At 35.6% G+C, this 25,102-nt stretch overlaps 1 protein-coding gene across 13 annotated transcripts in view; it reads left to right on the top strand.

Annotated features, from left to right (window-relative positions):
* Positions 1-25,102, top strand: part of LRRC4C (leucine rich repeat containing 4C) — a 1,339,817-nt gene that overhangs the window by 955,766 nt on the left and 358,949 nt on the right. The window contains exon 5 of one of the 13 annotated variants that reach the window (XM_063783978.1): positions 9,016-9,113. The exons of the other annotated variants lie outside the window; for them this stretch is intronic. The gene's annotated coding sequence lies outside the window, so the exon portion shown is untranslated. The remainder of the gene's footprint in view (positions 1-9,015; positions 9,114-25,102) is intronic. 13 annotated transcript variants of the gene reach the window in all.

Below are 25,102 nucleotides of genomic sequence, written 5' to 3'. Positions count from 1 at the left end.
CGTGCCTTTTGCCTCCCACCATGATTGTGAGGCCTCCTGAGCCACGTGGAACTGTGAGTCCATTAAACTGATTTTTCTTCCCAGTCTCAGGTATGTCTTTTTGAAAGACAGCATGAAAATGGACTAATACACATGCATATATTTAAATAATTATAAATGTTCTTTACTGAACAATAGATTATATATATATATAATGTGTATATATATAATGTGTGTGTGTGTGTATATATATATATATATATATATATATATATATATATATATATATCAGACATTAGGCTATGTGGTCTAGATACTTTACCTTAATTCTTCTAACAATCTTATGCCATTGGCATTATAATCCATACATCTTATGTTGAGGATGAGACAGGTTAAGTAACTCATCCCCAGTTACGTACCTATTAAGTCACACATCAGTTTTCTTTGATTCCAGAATCCATAACTGTATGCACCACTGAACACTTCATTATTTGAATCAGGTTTTATTGCAGATATTTCCATTCTAATTCCCAGAATTTTATAGTAATCTCTGGGAAGCTGGGACAGGAACAGAGGATGGGTAAGGGCCCACCATGAAAAACACCCAATGATCCCTTCTCTCTGATTCCTACCTTTTGTCCCTGGCCTAGGTCTCATTAGTTTTCTTAACTTTCTCTCCCATGACGATGTTATTGCTTCATCTGATGCACTCTTACAAGCATCAGAGGCCAACCTTGTTGTTGGTCCAGCTTGTTTGTTGAGGTTCTCTTGTTGTAACTACTCATTTCCCCTTTCACATTTCTTTGGCTTTCCTTCAAATCAATCCTTTGGTGTCTTTTTAACATGTTAGATTATATCTAAACTCCCAAGAGTTACCCAATTTAGAGATTATCATCTCAGTTACTATTTTCACCATCATCAACATCAGTATCATTATCTCCATAATCATCAATACATTGATTAGATATTGAGAACATTTTTTTGTGGCTCTTTTGTTGATGTCAACAATGTGGGAATTATGTGAAAATCAGTCACATAATGGGCAAGTTTATGACTTCTTTCCTACTGGTTGAATGTACTGTGGACTGTGAGGGATTCACTCTTCCCAGTGGTCAATTACATGGCCATTTTTACCCAAAGATTTACTTTGGAGTAGAGACCAGGTGTGCAATGTGATGGTTTCCACATGATACTTGCTGAGCAGGATGCTTGGATATGCAGATACATTTTCTGACTCAGTATGGGGATATTTTTGTTTACCTGGTGGCCATATGGAAGTTGTACAAGTTCAATCTAGGGGCTTGACAGGTTGTTTCTTTGGACAGCACAGCCACGACATGCTGTTCACCTAAGTGCTGTCAGTTTCAGCTTCAAATGTGGATAGTTTCTGCCAAGGCTGACATCTCATTTTCCCATCCTCTCTCCAGCAGGGAGGCTCTCCTGCCAAGCCCACTTAAAATAGTTTCTTCAGTTGTGGCTGGTACTTGTTAACTCCTTTGGGGCAGACTACTTCTAAACTTTAAGTCATAATATCACCTATTTCAAAATTAATGTACAATGAAAAGTCCCCTGGTAACATGGGGAGAGGAAAGGAACAATTCTAATCTTCTATCATCTCAACGTTTTGACAGTTGCTTAAACACACTCTGTAGGATGACTGGCCTTATTGACAATCACTGAGATCATTTAAAGCCTATTTTTCCAGTAAATTCCACTTAGTCCAGTAAAAATGTTCCAAATACCTCATTGTATATTTAAATTTGCATACATAAATGTCTTATAAGTGACACCATCTTATAAACATTCCTGAGGGACTTAAGCATCTAAGACATAATCATTGTTTAATAATATTAAAAACAATGATTCTGAAAACTTGTTTCATGGGAAGCATTTTGCATTTATTCTGAGTCAATTCTCACCACAACATTGCTAAGTAGCAATTATCACATTTTACTTATGAGAAAACCAAGAGCCAAATATACTAATTTTATCTTCCAAGGCTATCGACCTAAGATAGATAGGATTGTAATCAAGGTTTGCTAATGCCAAAACCTAAATACTCTTCTTCTCCTATTTATTTTCAATATTAAAATGAACAAAAGTAATGAAACCATTTGGAGAAGAAGTAAACCTATATAATGCAGAATATTACACGAAGTTCAACTAACCTTCCTAACTATTTGCGGCATCAGTGGCAGTGGGAGCAGTGTAGGAGTAACGGTGTACATGAAGGTATTTTTGATTTGGGTGCTATATTGGAAGGTACCTTATAATTCCTTCAGTCTAATTCCGTTGTAGCGTTACTTCCAGGAGTGTGGTCTAGGGAAGTTAACTCACTTGCCTAACTCTACATATTATTTAGGGGGCAACTTTAGGAACAGAACTCAATCATTCTGACTTATGATACAAAATGGAATAGCTAAATTTGCCTTGACTTTGTACCTGGTAGCGGGTGGTTTCTATAACCACTCAAGTAACTGTATAAGCTAAGATTTGCTAAAATTAAGGAATTAATTATGTAGATAAATGTAATATTTTTTGTCAGTCGATTTAAATAAGATTTACATAAGTGTTAAGAGTAGTACAATTTCATTAAAGGTACACTTTCTTATACCATAAAATGAAAAGTCAGAAATACTGGTCTATAAATGCAAAATTTATTTTTTAGAGATTTTTTAGGGGTTGTATTCAGTTTTTATAAGAACTGAGGTCTTTGTCCTGGGAACTTGTGCTTAACTTCTGACCCTTAGCTTTTATTTCTCAAACACCTCAGAAAGAGGAGGAACCTAAATATCAATAGTGACTGTTTGTGACTTCTGATGATTTCTGATTTGGGAATCCCAGGTGTTAAGAGCACAAAATAATTCTGAATAAAGTCCAAGGTAATCTGCTATGCAAATGGGAGCTACACTGTCATGGCCTTTCTTTCCAACCAGAAAATCCAGCTGTAAAGTTTGTGATGAAGGTGTAGCATGGTCACATTTCTTCTGTAGCTTCACCTTTTCAAACTGTTTTTATTTTTTTAGATTATGTGGTCTTCAAATGTTTCTCCTCACCCTTACCTTTAAGAAGCAAATATGCAGTGGAGATATTAGTATATCCATGAAAACGATGTGCTTAAGTTTTAGTTTATTTTTTCTACTTATATAATTCATGACTTTTTTTTTTAATGGAATTTTACTTCTGTTGCCCAGGCTGGAGTGTAGTGGCATGATCTTGGCTCACTGCAACCTCCGCCTCCCAGATTCAAGCGATTCTCCTGCCTCAGCCTCCCAAGTAGCTGGGAGTACAGGCATCCACCACCATGCCTGGCTAATTTTCGTATTTTTAGTAGAGACAGGGTTTCACCATGTTAGCCAGGATGGTCTCAATCTCCTGACTTCGTGATCCGCCCGCCTCTGCCTCCCAAATTGCCGGGATTACAGGCGTGAGCCGCTGCGCCCACAAATAACTCATGACTTTTGATGATTTAGTTACCTACCACACTTCTCTTCCTTTTCTCCCCATTCTCCCCTGCTGTTTTCAAAACAATGGGTCAAGAACAAGACTTGAACAGCAGGTGGGTTTTGAGGGGGATGATGGTCTTTAGGAGCCATGAGAGGACACTAAGAACACAACTTGTGTAGCACTTCTCCTCCAAAACGATAGCCATCACTTTCCATAGCAGTCATAGAAATTATCCTGAAATTGGTTAGAAAACTGAACTTTTAGAATGTGCTAGTACATTCAAAACAGACATGAGCACATGTGAACTCAATCTCAATCACAGTTTCTCACGTTGGGTCAGAGGGTGATTGGATTAACCTGAACCCTAACCGTCACTCATCTAAGCACATGGTTTCAGAGACTCCCCATATGTTTCCATCTCCCCATTAATCATCTCAGTCATTCTTCTGTCACTGCTGAATGTGAAGACATAACTCAGGTGTGTATGAAGGCAGAAAAATGATTGACAACCATAAATTGGGATCCTTTTGCTTCTTTCTGGTATATTTTCCCTCTGAGTCTTAAGTAGGATGGTCTATGTGGATATGAGTCTCTGATTAAAAAATAATAATAAAATAAAAACCAAGAATATGAAATAGGTTTTCCTATATTCAGTGTAAAATATATCTCTTCATGTAACTATTTACAAAATAAACTACCTGAGGCAATGGATATGTTAATTGGTTTGATTGTGGTAATCCCTTCACAATGTACATGTGTATCAAAATATCACTTTATACACCTTAAATATATACAGTCTTTGTTAGTTACACCTCACAAAGCTGGAAGAAAATAAGTTGGTGATCAAATGAAAGACAACTAATAGAGATTATGCCATGTCCGTAGAGCTGAGTAACCAAATCTAAAATAATTCATGTAGATCAGGGAGGTAAAAATGAAATCATTATTTTCCTGTCTTCTGTTCTTTACCTCATGCTTGTAGCCATTTAAGACACTTTTGGCCAGGCGTGGTGGCTCATGACTGTAATCCTAGCACTTGGGATGCCAAGGTGAGCAGATCACCTGAGGCCGGGAGTTCGAAACCAGCCTGGTGAAACCAGGTGAAACCACGTCTCTACTGAAAATACAAAAATTAGCTGGGCGTGGTGGCACTTGCCTGTTGTCCCAGCTACTTGGGAGGCTGAGACAGGAGAATTGCTTGAACCCCGGGGGCGGAGGTTGTAGTGAGCTGAGATCTCATCACTACACTCCAGCCTGGGCAATAATGCGAGACTCTCTCAAAAAAAAAAAAAAAAAAAAGGCGTGTTTATTGAGAACTTCAATAAAATCGATGTCCCAAGTTCTGAGGTTTCCAGTACTATTTTCCATTAGTGGATAGTGAGTTGCATTCCAACACAGAGCCTAAGAGATTCTTTTACCCAACTTATTAAATCAAGTACTGACTAGCAACAGTAATTCAAAGATTACTGGTAGAAAGTCATCAACTAGATAGGGTCTTACCCGCTATGTTGTTAATGATCTGTCAGGATTTTCATGGTCATCTTCTTCCTTCCACACACATCTTCTTAGGGAAATAATTTAACATGTAATATCTCAACTTGGGGAACTTTCTAAACCCTCTGATTTTACTGTATTTTATTTAGTGACTTAGGTAAGTGTCACTCCTGAGACACTGGTATATTAATCTACTCAAAGGTTATTTGTATGGATATGTTTTTCAAGCATTGACCTCTATATAAATTTCCAAACATGTGGCGCTGCAGGGAAGATATTTGGGCATGGTGAAATAAACAAATTTATTGATTTTTTTTTGGCGGGGGGGCGGAGAGGTTGTTCGTTTGTTTTGCCTTTCCATTTTGAACCTCCTCGCTTCGCACAAACTACTTAACAAAATCTACTGTTTGGGTTTATAAATACTTGCAACAGCACATTTAACCTGTACTTTGAAATCTCCGTTAAGCTTTGATATAAAGTGCACATTATTGATTCAAATAATCTGTTGGGAATGGCAAACAGAAATTTCAAGATTAAAAATGGACACTTATCGATAATAATATGCCTCAGCCAATGTTAATAATATTCATGCTCTCCTTAGCACTGTGCTGAACTTGATGTGTACATTTTAGTTAATTATACAAGAGATTCTATGAGGGCGATACAATTTTCTATAATTTACAGAAGAAAAATTTTAAATCTAACAACATTTAGTTAATATCCAAGTTAAGTTGGGATTCAAACAGTCTGATTGCAAATTCCTTGTACTTATTTGGAGCATTAAATTGCTTCATACAATACTTTGCTGGACAGTGTGGTATCCAAGTAAAAAAGCTGTGTAGCAGCTGCTCAACAACTCTTCACTATTGTAAAAGTAGCAGGAATAGTGCTTATTCTCCTAGGAAAGCAGAAATCCTTATTTCACATATCATAAATTTTTCATCTTTACCAGGGCATACGATTTACCACTTATTATGTCTATATGTGTGGTTTAATCTTGAATTACTGCTTCTGCATGCTAGATGTATAAACAAAGTCTGATTTATGTCATATGTAAAACAGAAACATAGGAAACTATAATACCATTGCATAAATGAGATAATTTATTCAAGGTCCCTAATGGTGGTACCCAGTATATAAATGTCAACATTCGTTAATTCCTTTCCCTCAGAAATAATCACTATTCTCTGTCTTGAAATGCAAGTTTCTGCAAATGTTTATCAGGTATATTCAAATAAATATATTCCAACATTATTTATTGTTAACTGATTTAAAAGGCAAACATGAACTTTGTAGAATATTTACAAATTACAGGATATAATATAAAAGACAAATAAAAATAACTTTTTCAGTTTGAGTACTGTCAGAAAACAGATGGCACGCTCAATCCCAGTAATTTTGCAATGCTTAGAGAAATTAAGAAGTTTCCTAGAGGACCAATACTGGAGAGCCATTACCACCCCTCAGCCTGAAAGAAGAAGTGGAGGGAATGGTGGAACCCCACGACGGTAGCAATATGGAGAAGGATTCTTGACAGAAGCCTTGGCCTTCATTAGATAAATATAGCTAAGCCACCGTGGCTTAGAGGGGATAGAGAAAATTAATTCCCTGATGTCATCTTCCTGCTACCTCTGAAAGTTCTTTTGATAACTTCTTTTAACTGAAACTTAAGCCAGAGAGCTAGGAAATCACATAAAGGAGAACATCAAGGTCAGCCTCCCAAGGTTTAGAGTAGGCTGGAGAACGGTAAACAGTAGATTTAGTGGGGCTGAGGGAGAACGGTCAGCACCCAGAATGATTTGGTCTTTCTAACTGGTAATTCGCGTTCCACCTAAATGCACTTAATAACCTTAGTTGGTTGGTATTGCTGAGGATTAGGCTCCAAATTTTTAAGCTATCATCTTGTATCATGAAGAGTGCCTATAATTCACTACTTATGTTAGATAGTTGTTACTATTTGTTTTAATAGTTTATCAAGCTAAGAATTTATAGTACAGACTTACAGAGCTTTTCTCAACAACTTGAACAATTCTGAGTACACATCAATCACACAATTTGTTTTTTACCTTTACTCATTCATTCTGAGAAGCTCCCTACCATCTTCATGAGCACATCTGTGATTGCTGTAATCATGTCAGTTGCATTTATTTCATTCTATTTTTGTGTTCTAATGACCAATACAGAGTGTGATTGTTGTGTTAGGACTTTCTTGGTTGCAAATATCAGAAATGGAATCAAAACTATTTTAAGGGAAAGACTTGTTTAACTTACATATCTGTAGATTACACAGGTATATTTTGGAATAGGTATAGACAAAGCTGGATCTACAGGCTCAAAAATTATATACTACAAGCCTATACACATTTTTATTATATAAAGTTACCATTTCCTTACATAATTTTTCCCATTCTTAAAGTAGTCTGTGTTTAGACAAGATTAAATTTCTATACTGCTGTGATTTTTAGAAGTATAAATTTAGCTATCTCTATTTCTATATTATCTACATATCCAACCATCCATTTATCTCTATATTTATATTTAATATATATTAAATATGGTAACCATATAGTTATAGAAATATATATTTATAGATGCATCTTTATCTTGCCACTGTTTTCCACTTTCAAGTAGACTTTCTCACTTATAACAGGTAGAAAAGATGGCCCTTGGGAATTAGAGGTGATAGTATAAAATTCTAGCAATGTAGCAGAAAGAGAAATCCTCCAATATTTCTAGCAAAAGCCTATAGGGTCATTCTCATAATCTGCTTTGGGCCGTTTCACCATCAGTGAAAAAATAACTGCAGATATCTGTATATAGAGAGAAAGACAGAATACTCTTGCAGGTGAGGCATAGGTAAAGCCTGTTGATGTCTCACTTTTAGATATCCTCCTAAATATTTCATAACATTTTGTGAGGTACATACCTAAATATTAGGTTTCAATGACAAGACTCTATTACCTAGAAAGATTTTTAAAAGAAAAGATAATGTCAGCCTGGGAAGAAACAGTTGAATTGTTTGAAACCAGCCTATTCAACAGCCTAGGTGCAGAAGGAAGAGACAAGAGTCGTTTACTAAAAGATACGTAATAACGTGTAAGGTGGCTTAGATACTAGGGAAAATGAAACATGATTTTTAAAAATCAAAACATACAAACAAATCATTCTTGAAAATAAAACATTACTCCAAAACTATTTAAAAATTAAATGGAAAGTAAAAGCACATTAACTATGGCAGCTGAAAGCAAAATGGTCTTTCATAATTTGTATATCTGTGGGATCTACTTAAAATGAATCTTAACAATTAACCAATCATTAAAGTAATAAAAGGTTCTAGAAATATGACTCAAGTAATATTAAAGATTTGACAACGTAGTCGAGTAACAAATGTATGAATGAAAATACAATTTAATCCAACAAATTTTTCAAGCCAGGCAAACAAAAGTATGGTCTTGCACATTTAGTAAACACTTGCAATTATATGTGTAACAAGTTGCTTACTAACCTCTTATTTTGTATCTGAACTCTCTAGTGCCATCTCTTTAAAGAAGGCCTCTAGAAAAATTAGGTGTATGTGCAAGACATCATAGTCTCTAATAAACTGTGTCAATTCAAAATATAAAGCTATCTCCTTTGGGTAATATTAAACCAAGTTCTCTGAATTATTAAAACTTGTGCTACAATATGGTATGGTAGGCAGAATTATAGAATGGCCTCCAAGTTTCCTGTCTCCTGGTGTACTCACCCTGTGTAATTCCCCTCTGTGAAAATAGGTGGGACTGTGAACGTGATGAGACACATACTCATGAGAGCATATACTATATAACAAAAACGTAAAGTTTTTTTAGATATAATAAAGGCCCCTAATCAGTTGATTTTGAGTTATTAAATAGGAAGCACGTTCTAGCAGAACTCGACCTAATCCGATGAGTTATTTAAAAGATGGTTTAGAGGTGAGAAACAGATGCACTCATTATCCTTGAAGAATCAAATAGCCATGTTGTGTAGAGAACTGTATGGCAGGAAGTGATCAGCAGCCTCTAAGAGCTGAGGTACGCATTCCTACAATCACAAGAAACTGAATTCTGTCAATAGATGGTGAAATTGAAAGAGAACCCCGAGCCTTGAGTGAGATTGCATCCCTAGCCAATACCTTGACTGCAACCGTGTAAGTGCCTGAGCAGAAGACTAAGGTAAGTTGTGCCTAGTTTCCTGACCTGTGGAAATGGCAAAATTATAAATGTGTGTTGTGTTAAGCTGCTAAATTTGTTGTTACATAGCAACAGAAGCTAATCAACATGGCTTCTCTCATTTATTTATTTTGTGTGTGTGAGACAGAGTCTTGCTTTATTGCCCAGGCTGGAGTGAAGTGGTGCAATCTCAGCTCACTGCAACCTTTGCCTCCTGGGTTCAAACGATTTTCATGCCTCAGCCTCCCGAGTACCTGGGGTTACAGGTGTCTGCCATCACGTCCAGCTAATTTTTTTTGTATTTTTAGTAGAGATGGGGTTTTACTATGTTGATCAGGCTGGTGTCTACTCCTGGCCTCAAATGATCTGCCCACCTCAGTCTTCCACAGTGCAGGAGTTGCAGGTGTGAGCCAATGTGCCCTGCCTATACACACTTTTATAACAGAAAATTACCATTTCCACACATAATTTTTCCCATTCTTAAAGTAGTCTGTGTTTAGACAAGCAGTACAGTCACTCAGGAGTAATCCATATGTCAGAAAGAAAATGATAGTCTTTATGAGCTTTCTCCTAGAAAAATAAAAACTCTCCTGTTTATTTTGCATTTCCTAAACCAGGTTTTTAAAATAATCCTGAGAAGTTAATGCAATATAAATTATGTTTCCAAATTAAAGAACATCCTTTACTTAAGAACTTTGAAGTGAAGAGATGGAGGCTGCCGGGGAGTTCCATGCTTACTATTATTCCCTTCAGTATCTTCACCAGTGGAAAAGGAGAAGCGTTTTCCATTAATGTTGCAGTGAGGAGCTACATTCAGTAAAATTCACTCCTCAGGCCCAAGGGTTAAGAGAAAGTGGAGACCAAAGTTAGAAAATAAAGAACGTTGAATGTCTTTTTTTTCCCTTAAAACTCTCTCCTATTAGCAATATAAAAATCTAAGTAATTACAGATGGGGATTTTTGGAAGGAGATGCATACAACAGGCATACATGCACTACAAGGCCAAATTAGAGGTCATCCCAGAGACATTCAGAATTTCATTACAGCAGCCCAGCTTGACATTGTGTCATGTCCAGTGTCCACTAATATAAGGTGATGGCTTTAGGTGCAAGAGTGGTGAAAAGGCAGATGAGTGCTTTATCTAATAATAACTAAAAGATTAATGTCAGCTTGGCCAAGTACTGTTGAAAGGCAGAAGGAAAAAACAATCCACAACTTTGTGAAAAAGCGCCAACTTCTGGGACTGAATATTAGTTGGAGAAACTACCACTTTTTTTAGTTATACATTTTATTTATTATAAATTTTATTTAACAAATATTTATTGAACATACACTATATGGCAGGCATTGTTTGACACAAAGATGGCATGCACTGATCATGAGTAGTTCCTTCTCCAAAAGGCAACTGAGGAAGGAGAGTGGGTATTTTCAATATATTTCTGCTAGACTATGAACTTGAAGGCCTATATTTTCCATTGTTTTGTACCAATGGTTTCTTAACAGAGGTCCAGACACACAGTGAGTGCTCAATAAATGTATGTTAAATGAATAAATGGATAAAGGATTGGTTCACTCACTACTTATCAGAGAAGTATTTTACAAAATCAAGTCAATAAAAGTATCCTATTTGTCTGCCTTAACATTCATCTTCAAATGTAATACAATAGTAAATGGGAGCTTACCTATTAGACTCTCATAGCTGGAAGTGAAAAAAGGAAAGGTAGAAAAAGCACATGTCACTGAACAATAAAGGGGGTTCCATTTATTGTGAGTTTTCAATTGTTTCTAGGAAAAACAGTGGTAGCTCCAACTCTTGTATTTTTGAGGCTACTGAATATGTTCCAGGTACTAGAAACTACAGAGACGGAAATAACAAATTCCTGCCCTCAAGGATAAACTCATATATATAAATAATGACAACCTGGCAGGGTATTAATATAAAGTATCTTTTGGAGTCATGTGGGATTACACGAGAAAGAGGCCTGCCTGACCCAGAGAGTTGTGAGTATGCGTGTAGATGAGGAAAGAGGGTTATGAAAGTGGTCATCTAAAGATTCCCAGGGATGTTAATTCTAAATTGAGTTTTGAAAAATGTGTTGGAGTTAGCTTTCAGGGGAGCAAGGGGGACATTGTAGGCAGAGAGTGACTTACATAAAGATAAGGTTATGAAAGCAGTGGAGAGAATGGACTTTAAAATAAGCAAAACTTGAGGCACGATGTTTCTTAAAAGTCTGTACGTGATATGGGTGGAAAATTACAAGAACCTGGACTAAAGCAGTAGCATGGGATGGAATGAAGTGGGATTTGACAGAAATTAAGGGGAAAAATAGACAGGACCTGGTGATTGTAAATGTGGAGGACAAGCCCGATAGAGAAGGGACCTTTTCCAGGTGATTTCCTCAGTTATTCAGTGAGTAAATTGCAGCACCAGGAATTTATCCCAGCTCTGTCTGAGCCCAAAACCTTTTATGCTGTCTTCCATTATATTATTCTCCATTTTTAAAAAATAAAGGAGAAACCATAATATCATTGGGCAGGCATAAGATCATTCACTGGGGAAAATTAAAAATAGAAGTTAAAGTAGATATGGATACTTCATGAGGTGAGGATGAGCTGATAGGTAGAAAGTGGAAGCAGATAGAAAGCTCTAGTTAAAGATTCAAGGCACAGAAAAAGGGAAGCACAGGATGTGTCAAGTCCAAAATGAACAGAAGTCTAAGCCATAACTCGTAGGAATACATTTAGGATTTAGTCACGTAAGAATCCAAACAGGGAGGCAACACACGGAGGATCTAGCTGCTGAAAGAGAAGATTCAGTTGCAGAAAGCCACAAGGCCACAGACAACAAGTTCAAATGTAGGAGGAATAAAATACTAGACAAGGACCAAATCACTACAGAATAACAAAGTTCCTGTTCTTGGAGAACTAGAATACCATAGTCTAAGCAAAGTTTGTAGCAAGGTTGATGTACTGTTACTTTATCCAAAAAGTGCTGATAAAAAAGACTCTGTATTTCCCCCATGAGAATGTGTTGTCTCATGACCTGAGTAAGGGTCAAATGGCCCAGAGAAATTCAATGGACTCTGCTCTATAAGTTACAAAGTTACAAGGCAAGATGCCAGGAAGGTCACTGAAGATATTTTCCTTTAAGTGGGGGGGAAAAAAACACCCTGTATGCGTGCTTTTGATTTCGAATGGTTTGAGTTAAGCCAGAAGAATTGGAAATCCATGTGTCAAGAGCTTACACGCATGCAAATTCTGTTTGTCATTTTCCTAGTTAATATATACTCCCATCTCTGAGATTTTTCTTGCAGCTCCCTGGTAATGTGTTACAGCTAAAATTCTGTGTAGTCTTTGAAATCTGAAAGATCTCAGTTGAAGGACTAATTTAATATTTACTTGCTATGGGACTATAGACAGCTAATTAAAATCTTGAAATTCATTTTACTCATCCTTAATGTGGATGTTGATAATATACACATCTTACCATGTTGTGAGTTGGAGATTATATAATTTGTGGGAATTCTAAGCAAAATGCAAAGCACTAAGAGAAGTGGTACATATATCAATTATAAGTAAAATCTACAGTTGTCACATAAATCAAGATAAATCTGTTTTTCTCTTATACTAAAAAGCAATTCTTGCACTCAGGAGCTTAATACAAATTTTTAAACAAGATCAAAATCTGTACAATTTAACGATTATATAAAGAGTTTTACGTAAGTTGACCTTTTATATAAATTCCTTTTATAACTTTTAAATGAGCTCTATTTTTTTTTGTACTGGAAATCCACTTCTCACAATTAAAGAGGCAGGTTTTAAAATCTGTTTCACTAGTTGACAAGTTCTTCAAAATTCCCTACAAGGTAATGCATCATGGAATTTTTTTCTCTTTACTCTTCACAATACCTATGATTCTAGTTAAGGCCCACCCAGGTGATCCAGGATAGTCTCTCCATTTCAAAAGTATTGATTCAATCACATTTGCATAGTCCTTTGTGCCATACAAAGTCTGTTTGAATGCTGACATGTTTCTGGTATTAAGACATGGATATCATTTGAAGAGCATTAGTTGGTCTACCTTGATTGCCCATGAAAATGTTTCTTGTATAACCACAAGAGTCTGAAGAGGAAAATTCTTTATAAATGTTGTATTTTTTAGGATTAAGTTAAACTGCAAATAACAGAAGCCTCAAATTCCAATGACTTAAACAGATTTTATTTTTCTCTCATTAAAATAAGTTTAACAATAGAAAATTCACACACAAGGAATCAAGAATCTTTGATCTTCCAACTTCGCATGTCAGTTCACAGATAGTAGCTAAAGCTTCAGCCATCAAGTTCGTAGTCCAACTCACACACAGAAAATAAAGAGAAATAAGTTAACAGACTTTCTAGGAGCCCCGCCGTATAACTTTTCTTAACCCTATCGGCTTCCCCTATTTGCAAAGGAGGTTTTCCGTGGACCTAATTTCCAGTTTCTGATACAAAAAAGATTGAAAGAGTGAATATTGTTTGGACAGATAACCGATGCCAAATTAACCAGGAAGTGGTTCTATTTTGAGCATTATCCAAACAAGATTTCACTTCTCCTTAGCGCTGTTTACAATATAGGCAATCATAATAAAATTTTTATTATGAAAATGTACAAACATTGAAAGAATTTTAAAATATTAGAAGAGTAGCATATCTATATACACACCATTTTCCCATATTTTACTACTCTAATCTTAACCAATTGAAAGGTTGGAAATAAGTTGTATGTGTCATAATTGTTTACCCCTAAACACTTCAGCAGGTGTCTTCTATATAAGAATATTCATCTACACTACCTCAATAACATCACATCTAAGAAAATTAATTTCCTGATATTAGCTAGTGTTCAAGCTGAAATTTCCTCTTTTGCCTTAAAAATTCTTACACAGTATTTTTTAAAGCCAGGGAACCAATCATAGTTAAGCCCATGCATCATACTTGTTAGATCTTTTTGATTTTTTAACCTACAATAATTTCCTATTTTCCCCCTGATGTTGACTGTGTGAAGAAATTAGGACAGTTATCTTTTAATTTGTCTTATGTTTCAACTTTATCAGATAATTTCCCTGTGAATGTTTTAACTTTTTCCCCTATAAGTTTGGACTAAAGGCTTGATTTTTGTCTTTTGGCAAAAAGAAAAGACTTGAAAAAATAAACTTATGTGTAGTTTTCATCCTGTCAGAAGGCCCATATGGTCAGATTGCATCAATATTAGTGATTCTAACTCTGGCTCCTTTTTTTTTTTTTTTTTTTTTTTTTTAAAACTTTTGTCTTAAGTTCAGGGATACATGCGCAGGTTTGTTACACAGGTAAACTTGTGTCATGGGGGTTTATTGTATAGATTATTTCATCATCCAAGTGTTAAGCCTAGTACTCATTTGTTATTTTTCCTGATCCTCACTCTCCTTTCACCCTTCACCTTCCCATAGGCCTCGGTGTGTGTTGTTCACTGATATGTGTCCATGTATTCTTATCAATTAGCTCCCACTTATAAGTGAGAACATGCAGTATTTGGTTTTCTGTTCCTGTGTTAGTTTGCTTAGGATAATGGCTCTATCCATATCACTGCAAAGGGCATGATCTCATTCTTTTTTATGGCTGTACAGTATTCCGTGGTGTATATGTACCACATTTTCTTTATCCAGTTTATCATTGATGTGCATTTATATTGATTCCATGTCTTTTGTGAATAGTGCTGCAATGAACATACATGTGCATGTGTCTTTATAATAGAAAGATTTATATTCCTTCGGGTATATACCCATTAATGGGATTGCTGGATTGAATGGTGTTAAGGTGTGGTTGTCAGATCACTTTGAAAAGTTTTGTGGGGTGATTCTTTGGTACCCTGTAACTAGCCATTTTTGGTGGTTTTAGCATCCATCTTTTTTCTGAAACAATGAGTTCATTAGGGACTTGAAATGGCATTTCTCTACTATTAACATATTCATTTCACAAATTAGCTGGTAGTCTTAGAAAGAACTTTGCCAAAAAGAAAAAACAGAATAAACATGTAACTCTGATATATGAAAGAGGGAGGGAGAGAGAGAGAGCGCGCGTGTGAGAGAGAAGCTAAATTATTTTCCTTTTATTACTAATTTTCAGACTAAGGGATTGGTGTAGCAGTCACTTCCACTGATGGCAAATACATGTGTGTGTGTGTGTGTCCCTCTTATCACCATATTTTTACTGTTTTAAAATGAAGTATAGTCAATTATGTTTTTTATGTTCAAATTATATCAAATTTGGCCAGTAAATGCTTCTTTAAGCTGCCTTCTGCATCTTATTGAAATACACCTTGTGATTTTGAGCTCTTCCTGCTATCAGACACAGTAAAAATTCCCAGGTTCACCTTCTAATTTTCCCACTTAGAGTAATCAAGAAAGATCTGGATGCCAGGTCTTTTGAGGTGCTACTGTTTCTAGGCTCTTCCAACAAATAGTGCTAGCAAACTTGCATGTCATTTCTCTGACACAAAAACCTGTTCTCCTAATAATATTTAAATATTTACATGTCTTTTATTTTGTGAGATTCAAAAATTATTTCCAATTACACTGTCAGTGGTACATTGACTGTAGGTCTTCAGAGTAAAGTTTATTATTTCTTAGCAGGATTTTTGTTGTTGTTCTGCATATGACTTACACAGAATTATATTTATGCTATTTGGAATAATTCTTTTTTTCCATTGATACATTAGAAATTTTATATACATTTAGGATGAATTCAGCTTAAGTCTAAGTTTTGTATGTTTTGATTTAATTTTTTAAAGCATTTAAATAGTTTCATAAAGCATATGCAGAAATGTCTTTAAATTTATTTTCTTCCATCTCAGTTTTTACTATTTCAACTCCTATAACTAATAATTGTTAGTTTCTTGTTTGTATTTTCTGTAATTTTTCCTACCTAACGTATCCTTATTTCCATCCTTTTCTTGTATTAAGAAAAGGACTACCAGGTACATTAGTATTCACAGTACCTTTTTTTTTTTCTCTTGGAGATCACTACAAAACAGTACACTAAATAGAACTTCATTTGTTTGCTGTTTATGTGTTTATGTTTTAGGATGCCATAATACTCCATTGTTTTCATGTTCCCTATTGATGGGCATTTGCATTTTTCAAATCTTTTGCAATTAATTAATTGCAAATTAATGCTACAGTGAATAACTGTATACCATTTTACATTTGTAGAGGGGTATCTTCAGGGTAGATTTCTGTAAGTGGGACTATTGGATCAAAAGGAATAAAGTATTTCTGTTAGATATCAAAACATTTGTGAACACTAGATTAGTACATTTTGTACTTCTACCAGGTATAAATGAGAATAGCCCTTTCTCTCCAGCCTTTCCAGCTGGGCATATTGCCAAACAAAATTTTCGCCAAATTGATAGATGTGGCATGGTATATCAGTACTGTTTTTTATTTACCCATTACTTATTATTGGTTAAGTCAGGCGTCATTTTATACATTTGGGGGCCATTTGTTTTACAGTGAATTGTCTTTTTTTGTTTTCTGGAAATGCTTTTTGGATTATTGTTTTAAATATCTGTTCTACTTAAGTGTTGGATTTTTTCTCTTCACAAAAATAACTATATATATATGTATATACATACATATACATATATATACATATATATACACATTTCTTGCCTATCTTCTACATTAAATTACATTTAAAAATCATTTTACCAATGTTTTAGCTTTGATTTCATTTATTTGAGATTCTTTTAATACCTATCTTCAGTGTCTATGTGCTTTCCTTGGTTATAATTGTTGTTTTAGATAATTTTGTCTTCTTCCATTTTTTTCCTGCAATCAGTCACCAACTATTTCAGTCTTCCTAGATTTTATTCACTTTTATTCAGAATATTTCCATTTCTGATATGTGCTCTTTTTCACATGTGTAATTGCCTAAATCATATTGGTTGTTCCCATTGATTTTGTTATTTAAACCACGGCTCACATTATCTTGTTTCTTTGCAGCAAGACTTGGGAGAGCTCTCTATTATTTTTGGTCACTACACCCTGATCCCAAACATGAAAGAGCTCTCTTTCTCTCTACTACAATCACCAGATATTTCTAGCCCCTGGATAATTCTTTTTTCTCTTCATTTCCTCTGTGACTTTCACCAGCTCAAGGGGTCCCATCCCTCCCTCTAGCTTTGTCTCCAGCCTCAGTCAGCTCCTGTTGTGCATAAGATGATGCCTAGTGCTCCTCGAGATTTTCTCTCAGCTTTCATGCCCTAATCCCAGCCAGAGATGGGCCACTTCCTTGACTACATGAAGGTCTCTCACATCTAAAAGGGGTTTCCCTTGTGCCTAGTCTTGTATACGTTGTGGCTGTGTACAAAGTCAAGGATCAACAGATAAGAAAATATAGGTAAATGGGGACTTTCTTTGTGAGTGAGCCTCCTTGAGATTGCAATATACATCCAAAATCCATGGAGATGTTATAAAAGTTTACTAAGTGTTTGGCTTATTTCTCATTCCTCCCATTGAAGGTACATTTACTCTTCATTGTGCTATTCTATTAGGACTGAAATAAAACAGAGGTCTTTGCTTCCTAAGAAGATTTGCCCCTCTCTGAAATTCATTTTATTTAGGTTCTTTGTGTTCTTAGCTCCCTGATGTGTTATTTAAAAAGCTATAATTGACCAGGCAGGTGCAGTGGCTCACACCTGTAATCCCAGCTCTTTGGGAGACCAAGGCAGGCAGATTGCTTGAGCCCAGGAGTTTGCAACCAGCCTTGGGCAACACAGCAAAACCCCATCTCTACAAAAAATACAAAAATTAGCTGGGCATGGGGATGCATGCCTGTAGTCCCAGCTACTCAGGAGGCTGAGGTGAGAGAATCACTTGAGCCCCGGGAGGCAGAGGTTGCAGTGAGCTGACATTGGGCCATTGCACTCCAGCCTCGGTAACAGAGTGGGCCTCTATCTCAAAAACAATACAAAACCAAAAAAAAAAATTCCTGTAATTGATGTTTCTATTAGCTTATTGTCTTTTCTGATTTCTACAGTAGGAGAAAGTCTCATTTGATTTCCTATACTCTATTTGAAAACTCATAGGACTTTATTTTAAAGGATTAAACTTGCCTCCTACAATAATACAAAATTAATCTGAATGTCCTAAGGGTTTTGCCTGAACTACCAGCCCAAGGTTTCTTCACCAATCTACCTGAGTAGCAAGTTTGTTTTTTTCACCTGTCATTAATCCATGTGATGACTCTTTGATCTGCTCTGTTAGTTATAGAAGATGGACTTTCCAGCCACGGAAGACCATTCTTTGAGTCAAAGATCTATATGATTGTTACCAAACTAACAAGTGAAATTTATGTCTCTAATGAACCAAGTGGTAGATGCTACAAGTGACAGAGCTTATATTGTCATTCTGAGTATTAATCATTGTTTGAACTTTCTAATCTTTTACAAACATATTTAACCTCATGTTCACAATATCCCTACCAGGTAGTAAATATTATTCCCATATAATAAAATTGATGAAATTGATGTTTGCCGAGGTACACCAATAATGAAATAGCTCTATCTTTTCAGCATCTGATTTTAAAGACATTTTATTTTGTTCATATTTATGGCTTATCTGATATCTCAATTCTTTGAAAATAGGCAAATCAGTAAAAAGAAATATAGACCAAACAAACAAATACCTACCAAAAATAAAAGAACATAACAAAGAAAATTGTAAAAAGTGTCAGTCTTGCTTTATTTATCATAGAGGATACATTCCCTCCTGAAAATGGAAGTGTTGAATTAATCAGTATTATATGGGGTCCATAAAACCCAATTCAATTTCCATATTATATTCAACAAAAATTGAAACAAAAAGTTTACTTCCTGGTCTTTTTTGAGCATTCATTAGATTGTCCTTATGGTGACCGTTTCTAAATTTAGAGTTAGGCCCCTATCCACCTGACAATCAACAGTCTCTGACAAAAAAGTATTAAATTTTAACACCCAGTATGTATGTTAAGCACTGAAATAGTGTTATATTTGCTTATTCTTTAGAAAATCATCAAAATGTTTGCTCATATTCATGACCATTGGCCAGAATATAAAATATTAATGACAGATAGAAAGATGACTATATTGTAAACAAGGAAGCATATTGTTGAATGCCACACTGAGAGGCAAGAAGAGTTAGCTCTGATAAATGATAGTGTACAGAAGAGTTTACTCTTCTGTCCTGACTGGTGCAATTATAAAAAAAGAAAGCAACTTCCCACACACTGCTAAGTGAAGTATACGAGTTAACATTTACTGAGTGCTTCCTTTGTGTTGGACATATTAAAAACACCATCTCATTTATTCCTAGCAGATATTTTCTTTTTTTTTTTTTACTGTTGTAAAACATTTTATTTCTATAATATAGTGTTATTAACTATAGACACAATGCTCTACCTTAGATTTACCAAACTTCTTCATCTTATAACTGAAAATATAGACCCTTTAAACAACCTCTCCCCACTTTTCCACCCTCAGGCCCTGAAAAGCACCATTCTTCTCTCTGCTTCTGTGAGTTTGCCTTTTGAGATTCCCCATCTAACTAAAAACATGTAGTATTGGTCATTCTATGCCTGACTTACTTCACTTAGCATATTGTATTTCAGGTCCATCCATGTTGTTTTAAATGGCTAGATTTTCTCCTTTTTATAGTTGAATAATATTCCATTGTATATATTCTAATGTGTATATTCTATTGCGTGTATATATACATATATATGGTATATATACAAAGAATCTGTGTCTATACATACACTATATTTTCTTTTTTGATGTTTATTTTAGGTTCAGGAGTACATGTGCAGGTTTGTTATATGGTAAATTATGTGTTGCAGGGGTTTAGTGTCCAGATTATTTCATCACCCAGGTAATAAGCATAGTACCTGACAGGTAGTTTTTTGATCCCCACTCTCCTCTACCTTCAAGTATGCCCTGGTGTTTGTTGTTCCCTTCTTTGTGTCCATGGGTACTCACCATTCAGCTCCCACTTTTAAATGAGAACATGTGGTATTTCGTTTTATTTCTTTATTTTTTTATTTTTATTTTTATTTTTATTTATTTTAATTCATAGATGGGAGAGGAGAAAACTGAGGCTCAAAGTAGATTTTAAAAAAAAGCAGAAGCAAGCAAACAAAAAACTTTCACAGTGTTACCTAGCTGGTAAGTGTCAATTTCAAGATTTTAAGTCAAATACATTTGACACAGAAGCCCCCCTGCTTTTTCCTCTATATTAGGCCAATTCAAACATGAACACTTTTAAGGAAAGAACCTCTCTGCTTAGCTTTATATCTCTGTTTTATGGAGGGTGGCTTTCCTTATGGTACTTCAGTTTGCTTTAGTCCTTGTCCTGCTTTCAGCTTAATTGCCTTTCAAATATAGGATTAACTCTCTTCAAGTAAAACCAATTTAAACAGAACAACAATTTGTTTGTATTCAGACTCATACATCCAGTAGAAGCAAGGAATAATAGAGGTCATCTTTTCAAATGCTTTTGTTATACAAATGCAGAAAATAAGGTTTCCCAATGTTACAATTAGGAAGGCATCTGGTCTGAACCTAGATTATCAATATCATAAACCTGTGTTCTTTCTAATAAAGAAAACTATGTGGTTACCTCTTACTTCAGTCTTTCCACTGATTTTTTTAATGAAAATCTTGCAAGAAAACAAACGTTGGGTTTTCTTAAGAAATAAAATGATCAGTCAATCCCAATTACATATGAGCATGATCCTCAAGAGATTCATGAGTGACAGTCTGCAATAGGAACTTGGCACTATGTTTAAAGCAGCCGCCTCCCTCGGCAGCTTAACCTGATCCAGCTTACTCCCTTCATTTTATCATGGATGAATTTGATCCAGTTCTTCCCTGACACATATATACCATCTGAATTTGGCCTACCATAGTCCCTTCCTATCATAGCGGTTCTTCACTGCTCTCACAATAATCTGTAATTGTCAGTGCATTTACTCTAACACTGGCACTCCTCTCCTCTCTGTAACATAAGCTCCAGAAGGACAGGAACCTTGTCTGGGTAGCTCAAAATGGACCACTTTCCTAAAAGAGAACCCAGTACACAGCAGACCTTTTTGAAGGTTACTTGAATAACTTTTGAAGAAAAATATTAATTTTGAATGAAAGATATTTGTATGTCATACTCTAGGAATTAGGCCAAATAATATTATTAAATTAATAGGATTATAATGTAATACTCTCACTGCGTGGTTTTAGAAACAACAGACTCTTACATTTTTATGGCATATAAAATTACAAAATGCTTTTATGTTCACTGTCTCATTTGCTGCTTGTAATTATTAACATTGGACATTCCAGTCCAAGCCCCATTCTCTCAAATATATAACAATAGATAAATATATAATTTTAATAAAAACAAATATGGATTTCAGAGTAATCATTTTGTATAATAAGGCAAACATTAAATAAAAGTATTTTAAAAGTTAATAGTTTCCTTCTCCCCTATAACAGCCAATGCAATTTAACCAACATTAGCAGAATGGCATACACTTTTCCAAAGCTTTATTAGTATTTCAAAAACCTCCTAATGCAGATTTTCTTCAATACTGTCACTTCCACTCTTGATGCACATCTTTATTACAGTGAGGAGGAAGAAGAAACAGAAAAAAACAATTTTAAGGAGTCTTTTATTCAGGGAAGCCTATTTTGGCCCAATGGTCTTTTAATATTTTGAATAGGTTTTTACTGGATTCCTCTGTGCCCCAAAGTAAACATTAAAATTACTAATGTAAATGATGAGTTAATGGGTACAGCAAACCAACATGGCACATGTATACCTATGTAACAACCTGTACATTGTACACATGTACCCTAGAACTTAAAGTATAATAATAAATTAACCAGAATGGGAAAATAAACATTCTTAACTTGCAATCTCACCAGCCTAATTCTCAGGGCCATACCATATCCTAAAAAACTAATCTCCAACATACAAACTCAATTGCATGACAGAAGCTAAGGAAACCATAGCATGGACTGGAGCTTCCTAAACCACCCTGCATGTACATTTTTTGTCATGTATATGTTCTTGCCAGAATTAATAGGATAACTTTCCTTCATTAAAAAGAGGAGTTTAAAAGCTTATTCTCAGAGAATTTTATTCCTTTATTCTAGATTATTTTTTAAGTTCCATTTTTATTTAGGCTGGCAATTAAAAACATAGATAATAGGGAATAAGAGAACCAGTGACTTTTTCTCAGTCTCACAGTGTATTAGTCCATTTTCATGCTGCTGATAAAGACATTACCAAGACTGGGAAATTTGCAAAAGAAAGAGACTTAATGGACTTACAGTTCCACGTGGCTGGAAAGGCCTCACAATCATGGTGGAAGGCAAGGAGGAGCAAGTCACGTCTTACATGGATGACAGCAGGCAAAGAAACAGAGCTTGTGCAGGGAAACTCCCATTTGTAAAACTCTCAGTCCTCATGGGACTTACTGACTGTCATGAGAACTGCACAGGAAAGACCTGCCCCCATGTTTCAGTTCTCTCTCACTGGGTCCCTCCCATAACATGTGGGAATTATAGGAGCTACAGGATAAGATTTGGGTGGGGACACAGAGCCAAACCACATCACACAGTAAGTGTCAAACCAAGACTAAAATCCATTTCCCCAGATATTTTCCAATACTGCTCTTCTTTCCAAGGTGTTGTACTGAAAAGGTGGCTGCTAAGCAATTCACAAGGATGAAGTTGTTAGATGAACTCTCAGAGCCACGTGGTATCTAGAGCAGGCAAAGAAAAAAATTAAATGGTAGTCAATATAAGGGAAAAGGAAAAAGGAAATCAAACCATATTTAAACATAAGCAAATGAGTAAGCAATTAGAAGACTTTTTTTTTTTTTAGAAGGGAATGATGCAAAGGAAGGTAACAATGAAAATAATTGTATTATTCTGAAAATAAAAGATGGGTAATGAATATATTGATGCATCCCTTTTAAGGAGAGAATACTTCCAAGAAGAGGTGGGTTATACCAAAGCCAGATCATCCCTCTCCTAATTAGCTTCTTACAGAGTAGAAGTAACTATAAGATAGAAAACCAAGCAGCTGGTTCTGAATTAAGGAGTCTGATTTTTTTTCTTGATGTTGTCTCTCAAACTCAGTAGCACCATTTTTGAGCTACAAGTGGGTGGCACTCTTCCTTTCCATTTAAAAGTATATCATTTATAATAACTAAAAATTTTAAAATGAAATCTAAAAGGGGCCTTCAATGGCACCCAGCTCAAACGTCTCCTTTCATAGGTGAATCCCCCAAATTTAATGGCACAAGTGCCAGAAAATGAAAATAATACGTGAGCAGAATGGGCTATTTTTAACTTGGATAAATCAGACAGTTCTGGCCTGAGACCTAACTAAACTGAATTATTGCTGGAATTTAAAAGGAAAGAGATGAAAAAGGATCAATCCATTTTTTTGTGGGAAAAAAATGGCAAAGATGACTAAACTTCTCTGATGCATATTAAGTTGATCTTAGGACAGGATAAATTAGAAAACATTTTGTTGGCTATTTGTCTAAGTTGAGTAGTTTAAATCTGCCATAATATTTATGGCCTCCTTTTTTAAAAATGTTTATAATGCATGAACCGAGTTTATTCTTACCATTAAAAAAATTAAAATATACCAAATAGAAAAAACTTCATAAATTTTACATTCAAAGAAAGTATCTTTGTTATTTTACAGCCCTTATTCTAGAGCATACAAGGCAAAAGAAGTTAGAATTTAATGTTTAAGAAAATTGTGCACTTGGCTGGGCGTGGTGGCTTACGCCTGTAATCCCAGCACTTTGGGAGGCTGAGGCAGGTGGATCACGAGGTCAGGAGTTTGAGACCAGCCTGGCCAACGTAGTGAAAACCTGTCTCTAGTAAAAATACAAAAATTAGCCAGACATGGTGGCATGTGCCTGTAGTCCCAGCTACTTGGGAGGCTGAGGCAGGAGAATCACTTGAACCAAGGAGGCAGAGTCTGTGGTGAGCCGAGATCACACCACTACACTCCAGCCTGGGCAACAAAGTGAGACTGTCTCAAAAAAAAAAAAAAAGAAAAGAAAGAAAGAAAAAAGAAAAAAAATGTGCACTCATTAGTTTTCATCCCTTTACAGGATGTTAGTCAAGACTCTTTTGGTTAAAAGCAGCAGAACCTCAAATAATTTTAAGCCATGCCATACATGAGTGTATATGGATGCATGTGGCATGTATGTGTACACCCACACATGCACACACACACTTCTAGTTGGAATACACAAAGAATATTGGTTTCAGTCTCAGACAGGCCTAGGATGATAAGGTATAGCCAAGTGATTCTCAATCATGGGCAGCTTGGTCCTGCAGGGAACATTTTGCAATGTCTGGAGATGGAGGAGGGTATTACTGGCACCTAGTGGGTAGAGGCCAGAGATGCTGCTAAATATCCTAAAATGCACAGCACAGCCCCCAACAGCAAAAAATTATTAAGTCTCACATGTCAACAGTGCCAAGGGTGAGAAACCCTGGGTGTAGGCACACTGGTAAGTAGAAAAGGTAGAGTAAATGGGGAGGAATTTAGAATGAGACAACCCAGGAACTGTGATGCTAGGATGGCTCTATAATTATTATAAAGGAGGGGCTTAGGAGTGGCGTTCTGATAAGAAGAGGAAAGTTGGAGCATAGTTTCTCTAACAATTTTCTGAAGTTGTATAAATATAAATTGTGTATATCAAAGAATAGGACAGGACTCTAATGCTCCCCCAAATCCCACCCCATTAGTAGCGCCACTGAACCAGGATGTTAAACTAGTCCTTAACTTGGATTTTTATTATTATTATTATACTTAAAGTTCTGGGACACATGTGCAGAACGTGAACGTTTGTTACAGAGGTATACGCTTGCCATGGTGGTTTGCTACACTCATCAACCCAGCATCTACATTA

The sequence above is a fragment of the Pan troglodytes genome, chromosome 9 (genome assembly GCF_028858775.2).
Source record: "Pan troglodytes isolate AG18354 chromosome 9, NHGRI_mPanTro3-v2.0_pri, whole genome shotgun sequence".
NCBI lineage: Eukaryota > Metazoa > Chordata > Mammalia > Primates > Hominidae > Pan > Pan troglodytes.
This window is presented reverse-complemented; position numbering and strand designations above follow the sequence as displayed.